The 19,125-nt window shown below is 41.6% G+C and overlaps 1 protein-coding gene across 2 annotated transcripts in view; it reads right to left on the bottom strand.

Annotated features, from left to right (window-relative positions):
* ZNF697 (zinc finger protein 697) overlaps window positions 1-13,834 on the bottom strand; it is a 45,343-nt gene extending 31,509 nt beyond the window's left edge. Inside the window, exon 1 of one of the 2 annotated variants that reach the window (XM_036765825.1) lies at window positions 13,565-13,834. The gene's annotated coding sequence lies outside the window, so the exon portion shown is untranslated. The remainder of the gene's footprint in view (window positions 1-13,564) is intronic. The other variant, XM_036765826.1, reaches the window with a different exon arrangement.
* Between the last annotated feature and the right edge of the window lie 5,291 nt (window positions 13,835-19,125).

A 19,125-nucleotide genomic window follows, 5' to 3' on the forward strand; every position in this document is an offset into this window, starting at 1 on the left:
CTAAATTGCCACCCACTACCCAGAATCTGAAGAAGTTTCTGAAAATTAGGACTATAGCTTGGAAAATGAAAATCACAGAATTGCATAGAATTATAGGAGCCTTTTAGAGAAAGTTTCAGCTTTACAGCCTAGAAAGAAGCTAAGTGATTTATCTGTCCAAGGTCACAGAGCTGCTTGGTAATCTCTCCCTCTTTAAATTCCTTGTGTCACTTAGCACATTCTCTCTTGTATACTAGTTATTTGTGCACATGTCACATGTTGAATGTTCCCATCAGACCGTAAGCTTCTTGAGCATGGAACCAGTTCTATCTATACCCGTGCCCCTCCCTGATATCTAACCCAGGGCCTTGCACACAGAAGCAGCTTAATGTACGTGAGATTAATGGACTTCGCAGACTAGAGACTAGAACTCCCCCGATACCTAGGTCAGTCCACTTTCCAAGACAACAAACACAAGCCACTAGGAAAGTATTCTTGGCTGCAAAATCAAATCTGAGGATCCATTTTCCTACTACCTTGATTTCACTTATTCAGCCCACCATAGTGATTCATTATACAAGGGAGACTTTGCGCTTGAGGCCAAGTACCTGTGAAAGCCTCTCCAAGCTGTATCTGGAGAGATTTCCAGTTCCTGTTAGGTTCTGATTTTAACAGCCAGTCAAATATTTATTAAGCACTAACCTACTACATAGCAGCAGAACACTTGGCCACCAAAAGTTAACCTTTCCTTTCAATAAAAACCCTTTTCTTTATGAAAAAGGACCCCCTCCAAAAAAAAAATCCTTAAAAGCGTATATGTTAATTCAATACAACAAACATTTGAAAAGAATCTGTTTTTTGAGGAACCAGGAATACAAAGCCAAAAACCCAAAGCATTCCTGCCCTGAGGGGAACTATATTCTCCTGGGGAAGGATACAATATGTTGCTTGTTCCCACGAATGCTCAGTGACATTGTCAATCAGTCAGTCAGTCAATAAAGCATTTACTATGGGTCAGGCTCTGTCCTAAGTGCTGGTGATACAAAGAAAGATTTAAGACCATCTTTGAATTTAAAGAGCTCACAATCTAATGGAGTAGAAAACATGCAAACAACTATGTACAAGCCATACAGGATAAATGAGAGATAATGAATAGAGGAAAGGCTCTATGGGTTGGTAGTTAGCTATCAGGCACCTCCACCCTCCCCCACGACAAAAACTCTTGCTTGCATGAGATGGTCCTTCAAGATTTCTTCTGACTCACCCCTGGCTATTCTGCTCTCGGCATATCTCCTGGAGTTGTTGGGCAGCAAACATCACGCTGACTATTCTTTGGTCCTTTCTGAAGCCACAGTGACTCTCCCACAGGGGACCATCTTCCAGATGATTAATCAATCAGTCAATTAAGAGGACTGGGGTTAGGAGAGAGATCCCCCTGTGATTGTCACAGAACAATCTTTTCCTTTACAGAGATGGACAATGGAGGCATCTTTCGATCCTTCTTGAAATACACAATATTTTAATTAAATATGTTATGCTATATAATAAATTTAGTTATATTGTAGACAAAAGGAACATCTAAGAAAAGATGGAGCAGTTGCTCCAAGTGGATGGGACAATGTTACTGCTGGGAAGGCAGAACAGCTCAAGTCTTAATCTGCTTGTGTTGTATTCCAAAGAGAATGATCTTTAAGCTGGACAACCTGCAATAAAAATGGCCAGCAGGGAGCTGATACCTAAATAAATAAGAAAATAGTAAGAAAGCCCCTGGCTGTTCTCGCTAAGTTCAAATTCTTTGGCTCTGATGAACTACACACAGCCTAGGGGCATTGAAAGCAAGTGCTCCCGGGGATTTCTGAAAGCTTGTGGAGAATGGGACCATTACCACAGAACTGGAGAAAGGAGAGTATCACTCAATTTTCTAAAACCCGGAAGGGAACTTCCCAACTATAGGGAAGTGAGTTTGACTGAGTCCTGTCAAAATTCTAAAATGTATTATTAAGCGGAAGTGACCATCTAGAAAAGGAAACAGTGGTTACAAAGAGTCGGCATGGCTTAATTGAGAGCAGGTCATGCCAGGCTAACCTCATTTCCTTTTTGGAGAAGATGACTAAACTAGCAAATAAGAGGGATGCTGGAAATATGGTTTGTTTAGATTTTGGCAAAGTCTCCCATGCTATTCTTTTGGAAAGTATGGAGAAATATGGGTTAGATCACAGTACGTTAGGTGGACTCTTGGTGTCTTTGCCCGTTAGAATGTAAGATTGTTGCTAGCAGAAATTCCTTCTTTGTACTTGCATTCCTACTGCCTAGCAGATAGAATGTGTTTAATAAATAGTTGTTGACTGATTGGTTGAGTCCATTCAACGAGTAGCTGGTCCGCTAATGTTCAATGTCAACTTGGAATAAGGTCTCCATCAAAGTATCCCAGGGATCTGTACTCATTCCTAGGTTAAAAATCTGACCGGGGTAGCTAGGTGGCGCAGTGAGTAGAGCACCGGCCCCGGAGTCAGGAGGACCTGAGTTCAAATCTCGGCCTCAGACACTTGACATACTTACTAGCTGTGTGACCTTGGACAAGTCACTTAACCCCAATTGCCTTGCCACAAAGCAAAATTAATTAATTAATTAATCTGACTAATGATTTTTTAAAGGCTTAAGAAGAATGAATGATCATCAAATGAGCATAGGGCAGAAATCTACAAAGGACAGATAATACAGCAGATGACAAGTCAGGATTCTGAAATATCTGACAAAACTGAATATGGGATTAAATATAATTAGATAAAATAGGAATTACTGTGAAGTTCTACAAAAACTTCAGAAATACATAGTTAACAGATTTGGCTAGATAGAAATTCATCTTAAAAGAGCCATAGGAAGTTTAGTCAACAGCATGCTCCATAAGTCAACAATGCAACATGGCAGCAAAGAATGCCAATGCAAACTCAGGGCGCATTAGGAGAGGCACAGGATACAGGACTAAGGGAAGGGATAGTCTGATTAATGGCCCATCTGAACAAATCTGAAATAATGATTAATAACAAGCACTATGTCTTAGGAAGGACATTGACAAGCTATTGATCATGCAACCAGGATTGTGAAGAACCTTCAAGTCATGCCATATTGGGATTTTCTTTAGAAACCAGGATATTTAATCCACAGAAGACTTGGCCTGTGAGGAGGCTGGTGGGCTGGGGAGGAGAAAGGTGACTCTTATAGGTGTCTTCAAGCATTTAAAGATTGTTCCATGGGAGAGGAATTAACTTTCTGCTTGGCTCCAAAGGACACAACTATTAACAATGTGTAGAAGTTTGCAAAAATGGCAGATTTCAGCTCGATGTAAGGAGAGGTTTCCTAACCAGCAGAGCTATCCAAAAATGGAATGGGTTACTTTAGTAAGTGGCAGGGTCCCCCCTCCTGGAAGTTTTCAAGCAAAAGCTGGAGGCCGACTTACCGTTGTTCCTCTAGCTCTTTTCACATGCCACCCACTCTTGGCATCTTTTTGTCATCTCTCCCTTCTACATATCGCAAATCAATGCCATCAGTGCTACGGGAAAAGGCTTACCAATCAGTTCCTCTATGGCTTGGTTACCATCCCCAAGATTTCTCAGACCACTACTCCACTATGTGTTATCTCCCACTATTATAATGTAAACTCCTTAAGGAAAAGTATAGTACTTGGGACCTGGTAAGCGCTTAACAAATGTTTTTCATTCACTCAGAGCCTAGCACACAATGCTATATTAATATAGCTATGTAATAATCATTTGCTGAAATGAGATAGAGAAAACAGTATTAACAGTCTAAGTTCAAAAACTAGGAATTGGTTTTATGGGGGGAAAACCCAATACAATAGATAAAGACCACTGGTTAATTTGATTTAAGAAAAGAAAAAAGAAAACCAAATTACTAGTATAAAAAATGAAAAGGGTGAATGTGAATATACCACTAATGAAGATGAAATTAAAACAATTATTAGGAGTTATTCTGCCCAATTATATGTCAGTAAAATTGACAACCTAAGTGAAATCAATGAATATTTACAGAAATATAAGCTTCCCATATTAACAGAAAAAGAAATAGAATATTCAAATAACCCTATCTTAGAAAAAGAAACTGGTCAAGCCACTAATGATCTCCTTAAGAAAAAATCTCGAGGATCAGATGGATTCACAAGTAAATTCTATGAAACATTTAAGACCAGTTAATCCCAAAACTATATAAACTATTTGAAAAAAATAGGTAAAGGAGACCTACCAAATTCCTTTTATGTGGTTTTGATACTTAAACCAGTGAGAACAAAAACAGAAAAAGAAAACCACAGACCAATTTCCTTAATGATTACTGATACAAAAATTTTAAATAAAATACTAGCAAGGAGATTACAGCAATATATCAGAAAGGTCATAGAACTATGATCAAGTGGGATTTATACCTACAGGAATGGTTCAATATCAGGAAAACTATCAGCATAACTGCACATATCAATAACAAAAATCATGATTATATCAACAGATTCAGAAAAAGCCTTAGACAAAATACTAGAATGCATAGGAATCAATGGAGCCTTTCTTAAAATGATAAGTAGTAGCTATCTGAAGCCAAATGCAAACATCTGTAACCGGGGAAAAATTGAAGCCTTCCCAATAAAATCAGGAGTGAAGCAAGGATGCCCATTATCACCACTATTATTCAATACTGTACCAGAAATGCTAGCTATAGTGATAAGAGAAGGAAAAGACACAGAAGGTATTAGAATAAACAACGAAGAAACAAAACTATCACCCTTTGCAGGTGATATAATAGTATGTATACTTAGAGAACCCTAACAGAATCAACTAAAAAACTAGTTGAAATAATTAATAACTTCAGCAAAGTTGCAGGACATGAAATAGATCCATGTAAATCACCAGCTTTTCTATATACTACAAACAAAATGCAACAGCAAGAGACAGAAAGAGAAATTCCATTTAAAGTAACTGTGGACAATATAAAATACTTAGGAGCTGAACTTCCCAAAAAACAAACAAAAAAACCCCCCCAGGGATTACTGAACACAATTACAAAATGTTTTTCACACAAATAAAGACAGATCTAAACGATTGAAGTATTAATTGCTCTTGGAGAGGTTGGGCTAATAGAATTAAAATGACAATTCTACCTAATTTACTGATCCAGTGCCATACCAATCAAACTACCAAAGAATTATTTTATAAAGCTAGAAAAAACAGTAACAAATTTTATCTGGAAGAACAAAAGGTCAAGAACATCAAGGGAATCAATTAAAAAAATGTTAAAGAAGGCTGCCTACCACTTCTAGATTTCAAAGAAGTAATCATCAAAACAATCTAATATTAGCTAAGAAATAAAGTGGTGAAATCAGTGGAATAGATTAGGTACACAATACATAGCAGTAAATGACCATAGTAATGTAGTGTTAGGGCAGCTAGGTGTGGTGCAGTGGATACAGTATCCTGCTTGGAGTCAGGAAAACCAGTTCAAACAGGGCCTCAGACACTAAACAGCTGTGTTGTGTGACCCTGGGCAAGTCGCTTAACTCTTATTTACCTCAGTTTCCTCATCTGCCAAATGAGCTGGAGAAGAAAATGGCAAACTACTCCAGTATCTTGGCCAAGAAAACCCCAAATGGGGTCATAGTCAGACGCGACTGACACAAGTAAACAAAAGAATACAGTGTTTGATAAATCCAAACTTTCAGGGTAAGAACTCAACATTTTACAAAAATCGCTGGGAAAACTGTAAAGCAGTTTGGCAGAAACTGGGCACAGACCAAAACCTAGATAAGGTTAAAATGAATAAAGGATTTAGATGTATGGGATGATGTCATAAGCAAATTAGGGGACCATGGGAAAATCGTACTTGTCAGATGTACAAGGGAAGAATTTTGACCAAACAAGAGATAAAGAGGATTATTATAAGTAAAATAGGTAATTGCGATTACATGAAAAAAAAAGCTTCCGCACAAACAAAACTAATGCAGCCAAAATCAGAAGGAAGATAGGAAACTAAAAAAAAATTTGCAACAAGTTTCTCTGACAAAGGCCTCATTTCTCAAATATATAGGGACAGGAGTCAAAATTACAAATTAAGAGCCATTCCCCAGCTGATAAATGGTCAAAGAATATGAACAGTTTTCAGAAGAAATCAAAGCTATCAATATTACATAGAGAAATGCTCTAAATAACATGATTAGAAAAATGCAAATTAAAACAACTCTGAGATACCACCTCCAACCTGTCAGATTGGCTAACATCACTGAAAAGGAAGATGACAAAAGCTGAAGGGGATGTGAGAAAATTGGGACACTAAAGCACTGTTGGTAGACTTGTGAGCCAATCTAGTCATTCTACAGAACAATCTGGAACTATGCCCAAAGGGCTATAAAACTGCATACTTTTTGACCCAGAAATATAGTTACTAGGTCTATATCCCATAGAGATCAAAGAAAAGAGAAAAGAACCTATTTGTACAAAAATATTTCTAATAGCAGCTTTTTTGTGTGTGGTGGCAAAGAACTGGAAACTAAGGGGATGCCCATCAATTGGGGAATGGTTGGACAAGTTGTGGTATATGATTGTGATGGAATACTGTGGTGCTAAAAGAAATGACAACCAGAGATAATTTCAGAAAAACGTGGGAAGATATGTCTGAAGTCATGCAACGTGAAGTGAACAAAACCAGGAGAAAAGTGTACACAGTAACAGCAATACTGTAAGGATGATCAACTGTGAAAGACTTAGCTACTCTGATCAAGACAATTCCAAAAGACCCATGATGAAAAATGCTATCCACCTTCAGAGTTCTCTCTGAGGAATTCTGAACATAGATGGAAGCATACTTTAAAAAAAAACAAACTTGATTTTTATTGTTTTGTTTTGCTTGTGTTTTCTTTTGCAACGTGGTTAATATGGAAATATGTTTCACATGACTTTATATGTGTAACTGATATCAAATTGCTTGCCTTCTCAAGGAGGGGGAGACAGGTAGGAGAAAATTTAGAACTAAAAATTTTTAAAAATGTTAAGAATTTCTTTTTACATCTAATTGGTAATATTTAATGGAATACAACTAATTTCTAAAAAAAGGAAAAGCACTTTCCATCTGACAAAAAAAAACTAAGTTCACTAATGTTTAAATATTAATGTGTTAGTTAATTTTAACTGGCTCTCCCCCTCAAAAACAGTTACTGAATTTTTCAAGTCTATTCATCAAATGCTTTAGATTTAGAGATTCATCTGCGTTTCCATTAAACGAACTTTCCCTTCACTTCTCTATCAAAAAATCATACACATAAATTATTTTTTAAAACTCTTCTTTCTCTGCCTCCTCTTCCCTACTTGTATGATTTTTAAAATGCTATAAACTTCTCTGACCGAATGCCATTCTAAATAACTGATATGGCCCCAACTTTAATCAAGGGTGGGAATGAGAATTAACATTCCCTGCTGGACTGAGATTATATACTGATTCTTAAAACAATTTGGTACTACATACAAATAACATTTAGGCACTGTGATAGACTATGAGAAAATGAAAATTATGCTTTTAAATTCATGCAAGCTAATAGTCACAGTAAAAGTGATGCACAAAGGGCAATTTGTCTTTTTTCTTTTACTCATTCCTCCCCACCTCTAGACTTCCTTAAATCATCCCCAATACCTGAATATGGAAGAGCACTCTACTTAAGAGTCACAGAAAGAATGGTTTTTGTTCTATATGCCTTCATGCGATTCAGCAGAAACTTCCAGAAGACTATGTGTATAGATAGAATTGTTGGAGAGATACCTAGGGCCTGCCTCATCACCAGTAAAAACAGAATCTATGCCGTAAGGGTATCTGAAAACCCTGGGTAACATTAGCAGCCATCCATCCATCCACCCACCCCCTTTCCTGTAATTCAGGGGCTCAAGAAATACTTGCTGTCCTACGAGCAGGCACTCACACAATACCTTCACATCCCTTCCAAAGGTCTGCACTGTTCAGAGTTATGCTGCCTTAGACAAGGGCAGTTGGGGCTGCGGGGCCAGCCATGATCTATAGCAACTGGGAGAAGAAGTAAGCTCTTTAAAGCACAGTTCTTATACAGCCCATTTCTTTCCTTGCATTTGTATCCCCAGCCCAGGCATGCACAAGGTAATCAATACGTGTTTGATGATTGACTGATTGAAGATCCAGGGCAAGCACAGATCTCCGTACCATTCCCTAATAGCCCTCTGCCATGACATATGACCGCAATTAAAGTCTGGACAAAAGCCAGAGATGCCGTCTTTCTCGCTAGTTTGCTCATGGAAAAACCAATGTGATGCTTCCCCCACCCCTCCCCCCAGCCTTCTCCCCACCCCTGTTGTTTAAAACCCCCCACATTTGAAGAGTCAGAGAAAACCCTCTCCTCCTTCCAGTCAGGCACAATTCAAAGAGACCCTTCCTGGAATAGATAGTGGCAGGAAAATTTAATTGCAGTATGTGGAAACTACATGGTTCCTACTTGAAAGCCTTGCCTAGCTACAGAAACTTTCCATTAAAGCTCCTTGATCATATTAGTCAAGAGAATAAACCATGGCAGATTCTTCCCGGCTGATTTCCAGAAGGCACTAACTGACCTGTTTTGAAAGCCGGGTAGACAGAAGTGAAATGAAGACAAAACTAGATTCCACATCAAGAAAACATTCAGACCCCTTCAGGCTCACCTCCACTGGCATCTTTGGGTGAGCTGCATGAGATACCAGGGAACAGATTAATGGTTTGCACTGCCTGGATGTTTATTATTATTGCCCGTTCCATTGATTCATACTTCTTAAATACTCACGGTGTGCTAGGTTGAGTTATGAACATTGAGAAGCCAGGGTTCCTATCAGACACCTCGTATTTCTGAGAGTCCTCACTGACATTCCAACACCATGCTAAAAGTTTACCCAGTCTATTCTCATTAGGAAGGCATTTTTACCCACCTCCCAATTCTCAGCCACATTATTGCAGAACTAAAAAAAAAAAACTTTGAGGGTCATTTAGTCCTCTCTCTTCCTTTTACAGATGAGCAAAGATGAGCTTCAGTTATGTGACTTGACTAAAGCATGCTAATGGCCAGCATCGAGAACACAGTCACCAAATTGCCTTCTTCTTGGGATCATCACAGGGTTGGTTTTCTGGCTCTGACACAATGAAAGGTCAAGGAGTGGGAAGAGGAAGACAAATAGCTGGTTTTCCTCTCAGTGTAGAAGGACTGGCCAGTGTGGAGACGAAGAAGCCAAGTTCAAATCACAGCTCAAACACTTCTGTGACCAGTGGAAGCTACTCTGTTGCCAGGGCTTCAGTCATTTGCAAAACAAGGGGAGATGCGGGTCTTACCCAGTTCGGATAAAAACTAACCCAAGAGTTACAAGGTCTAAAAAGCCTCTCAACAATCAATCAAAAAGCATTTAAACACTGTGCAAATAATTAGGATGCAAATTAAAAGCAAAAACTCTACAGGTGATCCAGTAATTTAAAAATTGAGCTTCAGGACCCTTTCGGGCAAGTGCTATTATTCCTGAGACCAAGAGAGATTAAGTGACTTGCCCAGGGTCACACAGCTAGTCAGCATGTAAGACAGAATTCATTTCATATTCAGGTCTTCCTGACTCCAGTATCAGTAAGATATTAACTTTACCACCCTAGCAACCTCTAAATTTATGACTTAACTTTCAAGTCCCACTTTGCACTGGATCTGATCAGCAAAGTTGACCAAAATTGGCCAAGGATGGGAAGCCAATGAAATGGTCCCCAACCTCAGAGAGCTTATATTCTACAGGAGGGAAGAAGTAACATCTACATAAACAATTAAACACAAAACATAGAACAAGGAATTTCCTGGAGCAGGGCACCTAGCAACAGGGAGGAGGAGGGGGAGAGAATAAGACTTCACTTGAACTTGTCAATCCAACCAGCCTTCTCTTGCCAGGGTTTATTCCCTTTCCCTTAAATGGATACTTGTAATTAGGCAAATGTTTAGATTCTTAAAAAACACATTTTTTTTTAAATGGGGAGGAGGGAAATGGTGGGAAGGATGGAATCCTACCCACTTTAGCCATACAGTATCTAGGGTTGTCATCAGTGTTTAACTGAACCATCTGCTTTTTTCCAGCCTCATCATGTCCCTCACTCCCAATCCCAAGGATTTAAGGCCAACTACTACTTTCTGTTTCCTGACAGCTGCCCACCCCTTACAGTTACAAAGGGCCAGTACAGTTTCTCATCCAACAACCAGCTAGAGTGAGGGGGCGTTGGGGGAAACAGAAGTCCCTCACTTGTTGCTAAAAATAACCCAAGCTCGAGAAAGGAAGTGATTATCTTCCCATCTAACTAGACCCATAGAATCGTTCAGATGACAAACTTGGTAGAGATTTGAAAACTGTTGACAGATCAGACTTTTCCCACCATGGCACCTCCCCCACACCAAAGGACGTTAACTATTATTGGGGTGGGGGGAGGGGAAGGGGCTGGAGGAAGGAGGATTCCAGTAACTCAGAAAAGTTAGATGACCCTTAAGGGCAAGAAAAAAGGGCCGGAAAATAAAGATGTCCTGGCAACCTCCTTATCTCCCCCTCCCCTCCCCCCAGAAACAAGCCCTAGTGATTTATCCAGGTTTGGAGGGAAGGTGGGAATGAGAGAGAGAGAGAGAGAGAGAGAGACAGAGAGAGCAAGAGCTCAGCTGGCTAGTTCCCTACTGCTTACTACCTAAAGGCTTTTGAAAGATAGTCCCATACTCCTTACCCCACCCCCTACCCTCACCCAGTAAATCCGGAGGAACAAATCTAGAATTTAAGAAGCAGAAGTGATCCTTGCCCTCAGGAAGCTTACAGTCTATCTGTAAGACATTGGAAAACTTTCAAACCAGTGTTGAGTTCAATAAAACTTTACTGCAGGGAGCAAGTACACACACGGAAGGATATAAACTGCGTAAATGAAGCAATTTTAGGTAGAGATAAGAGTTCAATTTTCTCACATGTAAAATGAAGGAGGTTGGTGATAAAAGAAAAAAATGTTATATCTGGGAATAAGAGGACCAGAGTTTAAATCCTGACCCTATTACTTATTACCTGTGACCTCAATTGAATACTTGACCTCTCATGAGGTCAATTTCTCATCTATAAGGGAAAATTAGGGAGTTTTGTCAAACTGTATCTAGGGCCACAAAATCATACCTAAGGATCCCTGCCGGCCGCATAATGACTCAGAAAACCTCATATTAATATTATCTATATTTTATTGTATTTTATCTGTTTTATTAAATATTTCCCAATTATATCTTACTTTGGTTCCATTGCACAGAAGTATTGTGGTCACATGTGGACTTCAGGGCCTCTAGAATCTCTAAGATCCTATCCAGCTTTCTCCCTCACTCAATAAATTTCAGTAAATTTCCTATTATCTCCAGGAACAAAAGGCATTTAAAGTCTTTCACATCTGGCCTCCTCCTACATTCCCAATCTTCTTACACATCATCCCAGCCGCCATCTTCTTTGTGATCCAGTGACACTGGCATCCTTGAGGTTCCTCCCACAAGACACTGTACTAAGACTCTGGGCATTTTCTCCAGCTGTCCCCCATGCCTGGAACACTTCCCTCCTCATTTCCACCTCCTGACTTCCTCCAAGTCCCAGCTAAAATCCTATCTTCCACAAGATTTTTCTGGTCCATCTTAAAACTAGGGCTTTCCCTCTGTCGATTATCTATCTATCTATCTATCTATCTATCTATGTATAGGATATGTATATAGTATATATATGTGAGATATATATATATATATACTTATTTCTATACGGTTGTTGGTACATCATCTCTTTCATTAGATTGTTCTTTGAGAGCAGTGACCATCTTTTGCCTTTCTTTGTATTCCCAGCTCTTAGCAAAGTGCCAGGTACATAGTATATGACCCCTTCATAAATACTTGCTGCTTGTTGATTTTACATGATATAGCTTAGGCAGTAATCAACCTACTTCCTTGATCCAAAGCCCTTCATTCAGTTCCCCCAGCTACACACCCAGTCCAACCCTATTCTCAAGCTTTTCAGCCTCTTTGCCTTCTTGCATTAGGCTCTAGGTTATTTTGCTTATTACTCATACTTCTACATTTGTGCATAGACCTCTAAGGCTGTTGTTCCTTTCGCTTTGGATTTTGTCTCCAGTGAATTTCTGCTTATCTCTTTTGCTTCCCTTTTCCTACAATGCAGGAATAAGTCTTATTTTTTTTTCATAGTAGATCTCCAAATTAGCCAAGAAATCAATCCTCTTTCACATCTACAGAAATAGCCCTCCACCCCACCCACTCCATCACTGCAAAGAGAGGAGGAGAAAAGCCTAAAATGCTTATTTCCCTAGGATCTATTTTCAACTCAGAGTCATTTGGTCCATCCAAAAGAAGTCAAACGGGCACCTTTGTTTTCCCACAGCAGACCACAGTGTGGAACCTTTTATCTTTCTATCAGGGACATCGATGAAGATGGGAGTGAAAAATGGAAGAGAACCAATCTAGGGCTTTAAAGATTCTCTCCTCTTCCTCCCCACTCCCAAAACAATCTTCAAAAATCACCTGACTTCTTTTTTTTCAAATTAAGATCACGAAACCAATAATTAAAAAAAAAAAACAGTGTCCGATTAGAGAGAATCATTTTAAGAAAAACTGCAGAGTTCCAAAAAGGGGGATAATATAAACGCTTGGGCAGAAAGGGGTTGGAAGATTAAATTATGGTCAAGTCCGTGCAAAATGCTTACTCTGTCGCTGCGCCCATCCTCCTTCATCCTCCCGGGGCACATAGGAGACATTCATCACTCACTTGTCTCCCCACATAGTTCCCAACTCCCCAAACCCCAAAGCCAGCTGCTTCCCAAGGTGAAGATCCCAACTCTGCCCCTAGGGTTCACGCTCCACTCCCAGAGAGGGAAGGGGCCCACCTGGAATAGAGAAATGCGTAGGTGCCCCTGCCCCCATCCCTCTCCACCGCGTCCCAGTCCGGGCTCCTGTGCCCGCAGTACGGTTCTCCCAGGCAATCAACTAGCATACATTAAGCGCCTCCCGTGTGCCAGGTACCGGGCTAAGCGCTGAGAACACAATGAAAAGCAAGAAGACAGATACACAGGCGGCGATCGAAACATCACAGTGGGGCAAAGGGAAGCGCGCTGGTAGGGTGGGACGGAGAGGACCCCGCAATGCAGCCACCTTCCCCTCACCAGGTGCCCTCACCCCTAGAGCCGTCCTCGGCCCGGCTGGAGGTGAGACAAGGGCAGCGCAGCCAGTCCCCAACTAGAGCTACGCGCACACAAAGCCCTTCACCTTGCTTTCCAAGCTCCTCCCCAGGCTCCGTTCTTCCAAGGGTCTCGGATGCCCCCTCCGGTGGTCCGCAGCACGGTGCCCCCCCCATCTCTCTGGGGCTCGCCGCCCCCAACCCAGCCCAGCCCAACCCCGCCTCCCCACTCTGCAGCCGGGAGGCTCCGCGCGCCCCCTCCCCACTGGGATTGCTGCGGTGCCCACCCGGAGTTGCAAGTTCATGGGCTACCGCGGCGCGGGGGAGCGTGCGGCGCTTACCTGAGCGGAGGCGGCGGAGGGAGGAGAAGGAGAAGGAGGACACGAAGAGAAGGAAGAAAAGGCGAGGCTGAGCAGCCAGTGCCCCGCAGCTGCACGGGTGGCAGAGCTCCTGCCCTAGTGCAGCGGCTGCAGCGGCCGCCGCGGGCTGACTCCTTACTGGGGCTTCCTGTTCGGCTGGACAAAGGACATTTCCTGGGAGGGGCGTGGGAATGCTCCCAGCATGCCTCAATTTGTAGTTCCCAGGGACTTCCTGCCCGCAGCCCCCCACACTCCCGCATCTCCCTTTCCCGCAGGGACAGTCCGCGCAAGCCTCCCAAGCCCAGCGCAGCAGCCCTGCGTCAACCCGCGCCTCTACGGCACGCGCGGACGGTCGTGGCTGCCTCAGCCCTACACCGCTACCTGCACTCTTCCCTGCTGATGATCCACGCAGCCTTTGGGGGAGTCAAGTTGCGGGGCTTGTCGCGGTGTGCTGGAAGGATCCTTTTCTTTCTTTCCTAAGGGACTGGAAGATGGGGTGTTTGGTATTTGAGTGTTATTTTTTGGGCTCGATTTCTAGATTTGTAATATTTTATTTTCTACTAAAAACGCAGAAATCCTGCTTTAGGAGCGGGGCAGAGCTGTCATGAAAAATGTAAAAGCAATGTACTTGTGGGATTAATCTACTCTAAAGGAATCAATCTTGGGAATCTTCTGGTTCCTCACCTTTCTATGACTAACAGGCCTGATTGTTGCTCCTTCTCCTACCCTCTGACATTCCTATCTTCGCTGTTTTCAAGTATGCTGAGGGTGCTGATGGCTTGGAATCCTGAGGGACCTTCTGTGCCTGTCTGTGGTGGCCCCTACATGTCTCACCCCTAAAAATAGACCTACTACCGTTTCAGAATGTTAGAAACCAAGAAAGAAGGGAGTGCCTTCTAAAGAAAGGGGTGGGGGGAAGTGAGTAGGCATGGATGGCTGCTGAATGAATCACAGAACCTCGGGACCTGAGAAACTGTCCTGTTTCTCTGGAGCATTCTCCTACTCACTTAGAGTGTGTATGTATGTTTGTATGTATATATGCACATATACAAGTATACATATACATATATTCACCCATTTACTTACATGCTGTCTCCCTCATTAGAATGTTAACTCTTTGAGAGTTGAGATTATTGTATTTTTTCCCCTTTCTTTGTATTCTCAAGCCCTTAGCATGGTGCTTATCATACAGTGAGGGTTTGCTTGATAAATGCTTTATGATTGCTTAAACTTATGGAATAAATCACAAAATCTTACAGTGGACTACACACAAATTAGTGCCAACCTAAATTGGGATCATGGATTAAAAGCTTTGCTGACCTAGAATCCGACCCCCTCCTTTTACGGATGAGGAATCTGAGGAGCAGAAAAGTCACTGTGGCTTGCCAGTTAGTGTCTAAGTGATTTGAACATCAGTATCCCTCCTAGCAGCAAGGCAATCCTTTTATTCATCTCTGATCAGCTTTCTATCAGATTCCGCACAGTGCCAGTTACAAAGCATAGCCATTTTCTCCAGTCCTAAAGTCCTCACCTTCCCCTTCTTTTTCTCCTCTCCCGAGTCCTAATTTACTGATGACATGGATAGAAAAGGATTTGAGTTCCTTCTAAGACTCCTCCAGTCTTAGCATTTTTCACACAAGGGCGAGTTTCACAAAACAACATGAAGAGAACTCTCAAATCAACTTGTAAAGACAAGTTCAGTTGAGGAAAGACAACCAAGCCACCAGGCTGGATACAGCTAGGCCACTGAAATAGGGTGGGAGAGTTCATGTAACCTGAAGAAGCATCTAGTGAGGCTCCTCTCAACCAGCTATTCTTGCTATCTAGGTGCTAAGCTTTATGGTTCCTAGATGTTCTAGGAACCCAAGGAGTATCATTGCTGTCTGCTTATCTCTCTTAACCATGCTCCAACAATAACTTTGTCCCACGTCAATCAATTAATCACCAGCATTTATTAAGCCCTTACTAAACAATGGGGATACAAAAGAAAAAAAAGGGCAAAAAGAATCTGTCCTCAAGAAGGACAGTTCTACTGGAGGAAATATAGATTAGAACATGGAAGATAAATACAGAGTGGCTGGAGGAGGGGATGGCATTAATAGCTGAGGGGAATGGGACAAGAGTTCCTAGAGACTCGACGAGGACCATCGGGGAGGTGATGCTGTGACATGCGAGTGAATTGGATTCAAGTGAGAAGGACCGTGCAAGGTCATCAGCCTCACTTTAGCTGGGGCATGAGCTGAGTCTTAAAGGAAGCCAGGATTCTCATATTCCAAAATTGGGAGGGAGAGTACTTCTGGTATGGGGAACAGGCAGTAGAAAGTTATAAAGACTTTGGGAGATGGGAGTGCCACATTAGAGGACCAACATGTGGGAAGGCATGACTGAATCACTGAATTGAGTTGTAGTTTGTGAAGGGGAGTAGAATGAAAACTGGAAAAGTAGGAAGGGACCAATTTGTGAAGAGCTTTAAATATGAAACAAAGGACTATATTTGACACTGGATGAAATGGAAAGCCGGTGGAAGTTACTGAGGAGTGGTTTGATGTAGCCAAAAGTATACTTTGAGAAAATCTCATTGGCTCTTGTATCTTCTTTCTCTCCTTTCTCAGAGGGAAGCATTCTTCTTCCTCCTGATCTCATCTTCCATTTCTTCTAACCTTGTTCCATCAATCACCTTCTTTGTACCGGCTCCTCACCTTCTACAAACAAACCTGTTTGGTTCTCATTAAGACAAAGAAAAACCTTCCTTTGACTCTGCAGTTCTTTCAAGTTGTCACCCTCCCTCCCTCATCCATTCACTCCCAAACTTTTCGAAAGGGTATTTCACTTCTGTGACTGCATTTCCTCACCACCCACTCCTCAACCTTTTGCAATCTGACTTCCCTACCAATACTTTTTTCCCCAAGGTCATGCATAGCTAATGACTTTCTTATTGCCAAATTCAGCAGATCTTTCTGGTCCCCACCCTCCTTGACCTTCCTGCAGTATTTGCCATTGCTGGCCAACCTAATTCAGTTCAATTGAACAAATTTGATTAAATACAAGCATTCAGTAAGCAACTGCTTCGGCAGCCCTCTCCTCCTGGATATGCTTCCCTTACTTGGGCTTCTGTAACAATGCTCTCTTCTAGTTTTCTTACTACTTATGTGGCTGCTTTTTCTCAGGTTCCTTCCAGAGTCTTTGTCATTCTCCTGCCACCAAAATATGGGTATGCTTAAACCCCTGCCTTTGGATAGTAGCAGAGAAACGTGGCAAGAGAACAATTCATACAATAACAACATTTTCAAAGAAAAATAACTTTGGAAGACTTAAGGATTCTGACCAGTGCCATGACTAACTACATTCCAGAGGATGGATGATGAAACTTGCTGCCTACCTCTAGACAGAGAGGTGATAGAGTTAGGGTGAAGAACGAGACATTTATTTTTTGATACACCCAATGTGGGAATTTATTTTGCTTTATTATATATATATTTGTTATAAAATTGTATTTTTTTTCTTTTTATTGGTGGAAGGTGGCAAGGAGAGGAAGGTTTCAGTAGGGTTGACTGGAAAAAGAAAAAGAAAGGAAATTTAAAAGTCGTTGAAGCATTTTTAATGCACAGAAGAGAGCAAAAGGAAGGGTAGGAGATCTTGCATAGGGAAGTGGGGGAGAGACAAAATACTGAGTCAGGTGGCAAGAGGAGCTCCTCTGGATCTAATTATCATCTCTATGCTGATGATTTTCCTATCTACTTATCCAGCCCTGCCTCTCTGCTGACCTCCAGTCCAACATCTCTAACTGCCTATTAGACAGCTTTAACTGGATAGACATCTTAAACTCAATGTTTCCAAAACCAAACTCATCCTTCCCTCCAAACCTGCTCTTCCTCCCAGCTTCCCTTGCTGAGAGTACCACCACTTTCTCAGTCATCCAGGCTTGAAACCTAGGTGTCATCAATGATTCTTCATTCTCATTAACTGCCCCCCCCCCATCACCATATTTAATCTCTTGCCAAGTCCTGTGGATTTTACCTTAGTAACTTTCCTTGACATGCCTACCACCCTGATGCAGGCTCTCATCATCTCACATGTAGACTATTACAGTAATCTGCTGGTGGATCTCCCAGGCACAAGTCACTCAAGCTCCAGGTTATCTTCCACTCAAGTGTCAAAGTGATCTCCCTAAAGCACTGTTCTGACCATGTTACTCCACCCACCACCCACCCCCTACTCAATAAACTTCAGTGGCTCCTTATCACTTCCAGGATCAAATACAGAACTTTCTGTTCTGGCAGTCAAAGTCCTTTATAACCTGGCCCCTCATTACCTTTCTAATCTTCTTAAATCTCACACCCTACCATCCAGTACTCTGGAATCCAGTAACTTGGAGCCTCCTTGCTGTTCTTTGAACAAGACACTCCAACTCCTGACTGGGCATTTTCACTGGTTGTCCCACTGCCTAGAATGTTTTCATTCCTCATCACTGCTTATTGGCTTCTCTGGCTTCCTTTCAATCCCAATTAAAACCCCATCTTCCATAGAAATCTGAAGAATAATACTCCAAGGAATAACGATGTTAGTTCTTAAATGCTACCAGACAAGAAGTTAGCCTAGAGGTAGGTAGATGGTATAGTGGATAGAGCACTGGACCTGGTGTTGGAAAAGACCTGAGTTTAAATCCACTTTCAGATACTTGCTAACTGTGTGATCCTGGATGAGTCACCTAAACCCTCTCTGCCTTAGTTTCTTCAACTGTAAAATGGGGATAATAATACCATCTATCTCACAGGATTGTTTTGAGAATCAAATGAGATGGTATTTGCAAAGTGCTTACTTAGCACAATGCCTAGGATGTTAGTAAGCAATTTTCATTCCCTTCTCTCATCCTATTTTTTATGATTAAAAAAATGTAGAAAAGTTTAACAGTTGAACTGATTAGATAAGTGAGACCTGCAAGTAAATGTGCACAGCAGTCAGTGCATAATAAAATAAAAACTCTAAACTAGAGGGAAAGAAAATCTTGATTTGTTAAGAATAGCCAAGAAAACTAACAGGTAGTTGTAAGGTTAATGGGGAGTAAGATCTTCCCAGCCCATCAATAGGCTTCACGTGGAGCCTATTAAGGGAAGCTTGCTTGCTTGTAGGAAGGATTACACACCTTTTGCTAATTTCTAATTAGGCACTGATTCAGGAGGGTTCTAGCTCTGAGCCTATTAGCTGAAAGAGTATATATTATGAGAGGTGAGCTTTTGCTTTGGGGGCTCGCTTACAAGAAGGATCTTGTGGTTCTCTGGCGGAGACTCTGAGTGGCTGTATGTTCAGAACTACCCTACTGCTCAGAGGTAAAGGCTCTCTCGATCCAGTGGTGAATGTAAAGAATATATAGCAGTATTGTTTTGATTCAGGCAGTAGAACCCTGTCTGTTGGTCTGTAATTAAAAAAAATTGTTGACCCCCCAAAACAGCTATCTTTTTTAGTAAAGCAGATCTAAGAACCTGTGCTAGCCGCCATCCTGGGTATACCAGTGTGGTCGCCATTACAGTAGCCTGACATAAATA

This window comes from Trichosurus vulpecula, chromosome 7 (assembly GCF_011100635.1).
Source record: "Trichosurus vulpecula isolate mTriVul1 chromosome 7, mTriVul1.pri, whole genome shotgun sequence".
Taxonomy (NCBI): Eukaryota; Metazoa; Chordata; class Mammalia; order Diprotodontia; family Phalangeridae; genus Trichosurus; species Trichosurus vulpecula.